This window comes from Eumetopias jubatus, unplaced genomic scaffold (assembly GCF_037043125.1).
Source record: "Eumetopias jubatus isolate StellerSeaLion01/CBP00866 unplaced genomic scaffold, mEumJub1_p1.0 scaffold_10, whole genome shotgun sequence".
Classification (NCBI taxonomy): domain Eukaryota; kingdom Metazoa; phylum Chordata; class Mammalia; order Carnivora; family Otariidae; genus Eumetopias; species Eumetopias jubatus.
The window spans coordinates 61,637,170-61,644,882 of NW_028274816.1; the positions used below are offsets into that span (position 1 = coordinate 61,637,170).

Consider the following 7,713-nt stretch of genomic DNA (forward strand, 5'->3'; position numbering starts at 1 on the left):
ACTTGCCATATTTCTGAGATGTGTAGAAACAGTCTTATGCAGGAACTGAGAAATGAAAGTTCCCCAAATAGTCATGGAACCACAAGAAAGAACAGAGAACAAAGATGAGCAGCTGCCAATTCCCAGGACCATCAGCGGGTCATTGAGTAGAGACTTCCACCCATGTGGACACAGAGAGGGACCCCAGGGTCCTCACAGGGAGGCAGGGGACAGGGCTGCAGGTGAAGGCTGGAAACTGCGGTGTTCCCCAATGTGTGTTTGTGGACAAGCACAGGGGTTTCTCCGCTCACTGACTCAGGCCACCTCCCCTATGTGTATGTAAAACAGATTCACGGCAGCTTTTCTCTTCTGTGAGTGATTGTGAGCTTGAGGTTGCACTGGACCCGTCCCTGCTTAACACAACCCTGAACAGATGTGACATTTGAGAGAGTGGACACCACAGAGCAGGAGAAGCTGCAATTATCTCTTGTGGTCAGCCCGACTCCCAGAACAGCCCCAGGAGAAACCCTTCTTGTACGAACAGGTGTGTGGGAGGAGAGTGCCCACTAGTAATGGACATCAGAGAGTGATCCTAACAATGCTGTGGATAATAAGCTACTGATGAATAGGAATTATCATATACAAGGAAATAGAATGGATAGGAAAATATGAGAATAAAATTAAGCATATTTAAATATCTGAAAAAATAAAAGGAGATGATGAATTTTTGATGCAAGAATATGGATTATGTTACAGAAAAATAGGCAATTCTTGAAACAATTAAGAAATTTTAGAGATGAAAAATCCAATGAAACCAATACATTCAAAAATTCTTTCCATTAAGGACAAGACAAAGCTAAAGAGCCATTTATAAAACTGGAATGCAGTATTGAGGGATTTTCCAGAAGGCAGCATAGAGAGACCAGATGTGGAAATTCGAGATGCTTGGGGAATAGAATGAGGATTTGTTGTGTCAGAAGGACAGCAACGAGGATTATGTCTGCAACAGCCGAAGAGATATGTAATTGAACATTTTACAGAGACTGGGAAACACCCACCAAGTGTTAAGGTACATATATTTCAAAATGACATGTGTATCTTGACCCTTTATTGTAAATGAAGGAAATGGAGATGCATTTGAGACGGTCAAGTCACCCCTCCGCCCGGGGTGGGGGGCATAGTTGGGGGAGGGCTGAACTAGCCAACATGGAATGGGAGAACAGTGAGTGGGTGCCCGGCCTCCCCAGCTGTGTGGGTCTGCTGGAGACACCCAGAGTATTGAAGTAGGACCTCCAGACGGGGGGAGCAGGAGATGGGGAAAGAGGCAGATAAGAATATCCAAGGGATTAAACAGATGTGATTCCCATTGACTGCATTCAGGACCCCAGCAGGAAGCCTGTCTCTGAGCTGTTGGGAGATCTGAACCCCCAACACCCCCAGCCCCAACCCAAGGGTGCTCTCCACTCCCCAAGTGTGAAAACCCACACCTCATTGCATGCTGTGGCCAGATCCTTGTGCAGGTTCAGAAAACAAACTGGGGTCTGTGGGCAACAGAGAAACCACACACTTGTAGCAAAACAAAGAGAGATTCCAGCAGCCAGCCTGGTGGGTTTCAAGGACCAGAAAGGAAATACAAGTTTACGAATTTTGTGCATCCTTGAAAAGTTGGAAAAAGTATCACATATAAGCAGGACCAATGAAAAAACATCTCCCACACGAAGACGGCTACTAAAGATTTGTGGAGTGACTGCCACTTCAAATGCTAAAACAGCCACGGGAAACACCAAGGATCACAAGGAATCAAGGAATCAAGGACACATGTCATCAGCAAAAATGAGGACAGCCGTCCAGTAACTGAACTCAGACTTGGAATTTTGCCATGTAGCTGACCAAGATTTCAAAATAGCTGCACTGACCAAACTCATCGAGTTACGAGAAAAGAAGAACAATACGCGAACCAAAAGAGAAATTTAACAAAGAGATAGAAATCATACAAAAGAGCCAAATAGAAATTCTGGACTCGAGGAATTCAGTTAATGAGTAAAATTAATAGAAGGCACGGGACAGCATCTACCACAGAACAGAATGATTAGAGTTCCAGAAAAAGGAGAGGTAGAGAGAGAAGGAACGGAAAGCTTATGTAAAGAAATGATAACTGAGAACTTCCTAAACCCAGGGAGATACTTGGACATCCAAATTCAAGACTAATTAACACACCGAAAGGAAAAAGATGCTGGTAAGAATGATCTGTTCTGGAGTTATGAAGGACAGGTAAAAACTTTGGTCTCTATTTAATTTTTCTTTTTCTTTTTTTGGTAGTGTCTTCATCTGATTTTGACATCAGGATAACACTGGCCTGGAAGAACAAGTTTGAGGATGTCCCCCGCCCCCGCCCCACTTCCACTTTTTGGGCAGAGTTTCAGAACGATTGGCATTCATTCTTCTTTGGATGTTCAGTAGAATTTGCCAGTGAAGCCATCTGGTGTCCTGGGATTTTCTATGTTGACGGGTCTTTGATGACCCATTGAGTCTCCTTGCTTATTATTGGTTTGTTCAGATTTTCTATTTCTTCCTGATTTAGTCGTGGTAGGTTCTGTATTGCTGGGAGTTGATCAGTTTCCTCCAGGTTATGTCATCTGTGGGCATGGAGTTGTTGGTAGTAGTCCCTTAACGATTCTATATATGTCTATGGTGTCGGTTGTAATGCCTCTTTCCATTCCGATTTTATTCAAGTTTTCTCTTGTTTTTCTTCTTAGGTGGTCTAGCTAATCATTTGTCAATTTGGCTTATCTTTTCAAATAACAAACTCTTAGATTCATTGATCTTTTCTTTTTCTTTTTCTTTTTTTTTTCAGGGGTGTGTGTCTCTGTTTCATTTCTTTCCACTCTCCTTCTTTCCTTCTGCTAACTTTGGGATTAGTGTACTCTTTTTGTTCTTGTCCCTCGAGGTGTAAAGTTAGGCTGTGTAGTTGAGATCTTTCCAATTTCTTTTTTAAAAGATTTTATTTATTTATTTGACAGAGAGAGAGATAATGAGAGCAGGAACACAAGCAGGGGGAGTGGGAGAGGGAGAAGCAGGCTTCCCGCTGAGCAGGGAGCCCAATGCGGGGCTCGATCCCTGGACCTTGGGATCATGACCTGAGCCAAAAGAAGACGCTTAACGACTGAGCCACCCAATCGCCCAAGATCTTTCTAACTTCTTAACAGATGCACTCACGACTACAAATTTCCCTCTCTGAAATGCTTCTGCAGCAGCCTATACACAGGTTTTGGTATGTGTCTTTCCATTTTCGTTTGTTTAGAGATATTTTTTGTTTCTGTTACGATTTTTTTCTTTGATCCATTTGTTGTTCTCGAGTGTTTTGTTTAGCGCCTGTAGCCGCTGGAAGGAACGCAGCCCTGCTGACTGCTTCATGCAGCCCATGGGACTCCGTCACACTCCTTGGCCAGAGAGCCGCACGGGCGTGAATGTGCACTGTTTCCAGCATGGAGTTTGCAGCGACTTCTTCCAGGAGCATCAGGAACTGGAAAAGCAGAAAGTGGGGTACACAGCTCTAGAATGGGCTAACTTCCTTCTGAGAAAGGAGCTAAGTAACACGATGTGTCTGCTGACTTACCTTTCCACAGATCGCTTGTTCGCTCTGAAAACCAGAATCTGACAAAAATCGTCACCTGTGGTGTGGGAGCGGGAGGGAGGGTGTGAAGGGGACAGAGGAGGTGGATCATCTCTGAACGCACCATTTCAGGGGGTTTTAGTGTTTGAAACCGACGAATGTTCTACACACTGCAAAACACAGTTAAACTGTGAGACACGGGAAAAGCGCACCCGGATGCGAATATACACAAATATATTTTATAGTAAAGATAAGCTTACATCCCATCAACACCAGAGCCACAGGGTAAGTGGTGTAATAAGGAAAATATTACATTAATTTCTTAGGAACAGGGGTTTGAAAGATCAGAGCAAGTGTGACATAAGCAGCCGGGGCCGAGCTCTGCATACCACCACCTGCCGCTGCAGCACCTGGGACATGAAGCCCAGTCCTCCAGAATGCGGCCAGGCTGGGCTTCGGGCACTGGTGCTCCCAGGTTTGGGATGATACGTCAGGGGCTGAGGTCAAGGCGCTGGAAGGAAAGGTCGGTGCTGGAATCCGTTTCCAGAAGGCTGGGAACCGACTGAGGACAGTGTCAGACACCAGGGGTCTGAGGTTCCTCATCTGCTATGACAAAGCAGGTTTATTATGCTTTTTCAGTTCCGGAGGTCAGAGGCCTGCTGTGGTCTCCCGGGGCTAGCAGGAGGGTGTCCGCAGGGCCCGACTCCTTCCTGGACACAGGGCTCCTTCCTCTGTCTTCGGTGGCCGGTGGACCTTCTGTGGGGGTCAATGTGCTGCCGGCCCCCAAACCACCCTCAGTCAACAGGAACTCCCTGAGATAGCTTCTCTCCCCTGTAGCGGGTTCCAGACCATTCCCAGGTGACTCCCAAGACACCTGCTCTGGCCTTGCTCCCGTCTGACCCACCCCATCCCAAAGTCAGAGGCTCTGGTCCCTGCACGGTTGGCTTAGGCCCCTGGCATGGAGCGGCAGGGCCTGCAGGGAGAGTCCTCCTCGGGGACCTGCAGGCCTGGATGGAGGCTAACTGAGGCTGACCTGGACCCCGCTGGAGTCTCCACCCGCTGCGCCCCTGCCTTCCCCCACTCACCAAGGCCCAGGAAGCGCGTGGGGTTGCGGCACATGGCCAGCCGCTGGCGATCTGCCCTATCCTCGTCCTGAGGTGGCAGGACAGGGCGCTGTGGGTCAGGAGGTGAGCAGGAAGGGCTCCGAGGGCTCCTGTCTGTGGTCTCCCAGGAAGGAAGTGGGGGGCACAGGCCCAGCTCTACCTTCCTCTGTTGGATCACAGAGCCTTGATTTCTGGAAGGAGTTCCAGTGAGATACTACATAGCCAGGCTGAACCCACGTCCAGATGGAACGCCCCTAGAATTAACTGGTGATTATAGAGCCAGACAGAGAGATAATAGGGAGGTAGAGATAGAGATAGATGATACGTGATAAAGTACACGCAGAGTACATACGTGCACACGGACATAAATACAGACATGCTGGGCTGCAGGTGTTGAATGGGTAGTCGCACAGAGAGATGATAGGACTGCGGAGGTGGCAGGTGCATTCCTAGGGGGATAAGTAGATACATAACTGGATACAAACGTAGGCACCCAAGAGATGATAGATACACACACATAGTTACACATAGATTCCAGACAGCCAAGTAGAAAGATACATAGTTACAGAGACAGCCACAGACAGATGGTGCGGAGCGCAGAAAGGGGAAGTTTCTGGCTAGCTCCTGGTCCTACCAGGCTGACTGTTCTCAAGCTACGCATTCCCCAAACGCAAAGGGCAATCATGAAATTCTCCGACAACTTCATGTTATTCTGGGCGGGGGGTGCAGAGAGAGGCAGGTGGCGCGTTGGAAGAACGCTCAGGCCGGGTCTCCCTCCCGCTCTCCAGGGCAGGTGGCGCTCTGCTCATGTACGATGCTCTTGTCTCTGCACTCCTCTGCATCCTGTGACTCTGGGCCTTGCTCTACACACTCACCCCTCCCTCCCAGATGGTCAGGTCAGGCTCTCTTGTTAGGGGGCGCTGACGGGGCTGGGGGGACGGGAGAAGGAGGCAGGACGGGACTTTCATGCTGTCAAACATCCCATTCTGGGGCCCCTGGCTGGCCCAGTCGGTAGGACATGTGACTCTTGATGTAGTTCAAGCCCCACCTTGGCTGTGGAGATTAGTTAAAAATAAGATATTTCTTTAAAAAAAATCCAGGTTCTAACTGAAAACCCTGAAGTCTACAGATGCAAAACCACTAAAGAAACAATAACGTTTGTGCAAACATTGGTGGGCAAGGCTTCCTGCACTGTTGGGGCTGCTATGGGGGCTGGTTCTTGTCTGGACCCCCGTGGGGCTCCCTGGGTCCATTTATGGCACAGAACACAGGACTGTGACTAGCGGAGGCGGTCCGGAGCCCCATCCCTGATGATGACACGCAGTCATAGCATCGTCTCCTCCCTGTCTGTCCCCCTCCCTCCCAGGCCTCTAGCAACTTGGGGCTTTTGCATGTCCTTGATTCTCAAAAGCTTCTCCTATAACTCTACCGGCCTTTACGTTTCAGCGAATCCTATGTTCCTTTCACAGTTTCTTCTAGGGCCCAGTTCCTGGGGGGACTGAAAGCATCCACTGGATTCTGATATGTCCCGTGCACCACCTGCTCACCCTGGGAAGGAAGGCTGAGGACCTGGAAGTGTCCTGGAGCTTCTAAGACCTGTGCTGACCTCCCAGGAGAAGGAGGCAGGCAAGGGAAAGGCCTGGGCCTTTTAGGATCAGAGCTCAGGGGAGTGGCTAGCTGAGCCATGGACACCAGGTGGGCTCCCAGGCAGAGCTGGAGTCCTGGGGTAGGGACTGCCTCGGGGTCCTGGAGTCAGCAAGGTGAGGTCTGAAGGGGACAGAGGAGGGGTCTGTGGTGTGCTCTTGGACCGGGGGCACAGACATGGGGCTCTCCTTAGACCTGGCACACAAGCCCAGGGCAGACCCAGCCCCTGTAGCCACTGTTTTTCCAGGACAAGAGAATCAAGCGCTCTATGTCTGCCATCCGTCCAGGCATCAAGGCCCATGTGCTCTACGATTCTTGGCCTGAAACCACATGTCTGATGCCCAGACCTCCGTGTTCCCCAGCCTCAAAGAAACGGAAGGTCCAGACCCATGGGCTCTGCCATGGACACAACACAGGAAGCAGCCCTGTGGATTCAGAGGCCATGTGGCCCCTGCGGAGACAGTCCCCCACCTGCTGCAGGGAACCTGGGGCTCGGGGTCAGGGCTGCTCTCCCCAGAAAAGCACTTCTCTTTCTACATGAAAGCAACCATCCTCGGTTCCCAAAGAAGCAGGAGGAAAAGGTGGTGATGCTCTGTTGAAACTCAGCCCTAGAGAAAGACCCCAACACTGCAGATGGGTGTTGCCATTGACCGCCTCCCAATCAGTGACTCTTGCTTAGGTGATGTTGCCCAGGCAGGAAGGTGGAACCAGAGCGGGCAGCTGGATACTGAGCAGCTGAGCGGGACCCTAGGGAGAGGGCGGGGGCTCAGCAGGACGTGCTGCAAACCACGAGAGGGTGCCGTGGAAGCCCACGCGTGCAAGCATGCCTTTAGTGGATTTCAGTGAAAAAGCAGTTGAAGGAGGGCCTCTAGATGATTGCTCGTGCTGGGAAAGAAAAAAACGCTCGAAAACCATGGGAGCAATTATAACAATAGCACAGGAGTTGCTCTGTTTCATCGAAGAAAGGTTAGAAGTCATTCGTTAGGAAATTCAAACCTGGAGAAGTTACAGAGTCCGCATGTAAGTGAACGTACCACCGTGGGTGTGTTGGGGGATGTGCGTGTGTGCATGAGTGTGTGTGTGTAACAGAGCCGGATGTAATGCCATTCAGCAGAAGAAATAAAATGTCTTTGTCCATCAGTGACCTGGTCTCACTCAGGAGCTGCCCCGTCTTAAGCAGGGGACGCACACACACACACACACACACATTTACACGCACGTGCATAGTCCCTCCCAATCGTTGCAAACACTCCTGCATCTTTTGCTGCCGGTCTCCATGCTCTTTCCCAGGATGGTGTCCCAGGTGGAGGGAGAAGCCGCCTCTGCCGCCTCCTGCTGGTCCCTGGGGATGTGGGGTTTGCTCACCAGGTTGCT

The 7,713-nt window shown here is 49.9% G+C and overlaps 2 long non-coding RNA genes across 5 annotated transcripts; one reads left to right on the forward strand and one right to left on the reverse strand.

Annotated features, from left to right (window-relative positions):
* Positions 1 to 1,701: 1,701 nt before the first annotated feature.
* Positions 1,702 to 5,736, reverse strand: LOC114202088 (uncharacterized). Of its 4 annotated transcripts, none has more exons than XR_003607746.2 (3): positions 4,678 to 5,736; positions 3,596 to 4,365; positions 1,702 to 3,502 (listed from the first exon to the last, which is right to left on the reverse strand). It is a non-coding gene; the product is annotated as an uncharacterized LOC114202088 (long non-coding RNA). The 4 variants fall into 4 exon arrangements; XR_003607745.2 differs by having other exon boundaries at positions 3,596 to 4,423; XR_003607747.2 differs by having other exon boundaries at positions 3,596 to 4,195; positions 4,678 to 5,733.
* On the forward strand, positions 1,914 to 7,479 carry LOC114202089 (uncharacterized). Its single transcript, XR_003607748.2, has 3 exons — positions 1,914 to 2,215; positions 2,299 to 3,522; positions 6,165 to 7,479. It is a non-coding gene; the product is annotated as an uncharacterized LOC114202089 (long non-coding RNA).
* Positions 7,480 to 7,713: the final 234 nt, after the last annotated feature.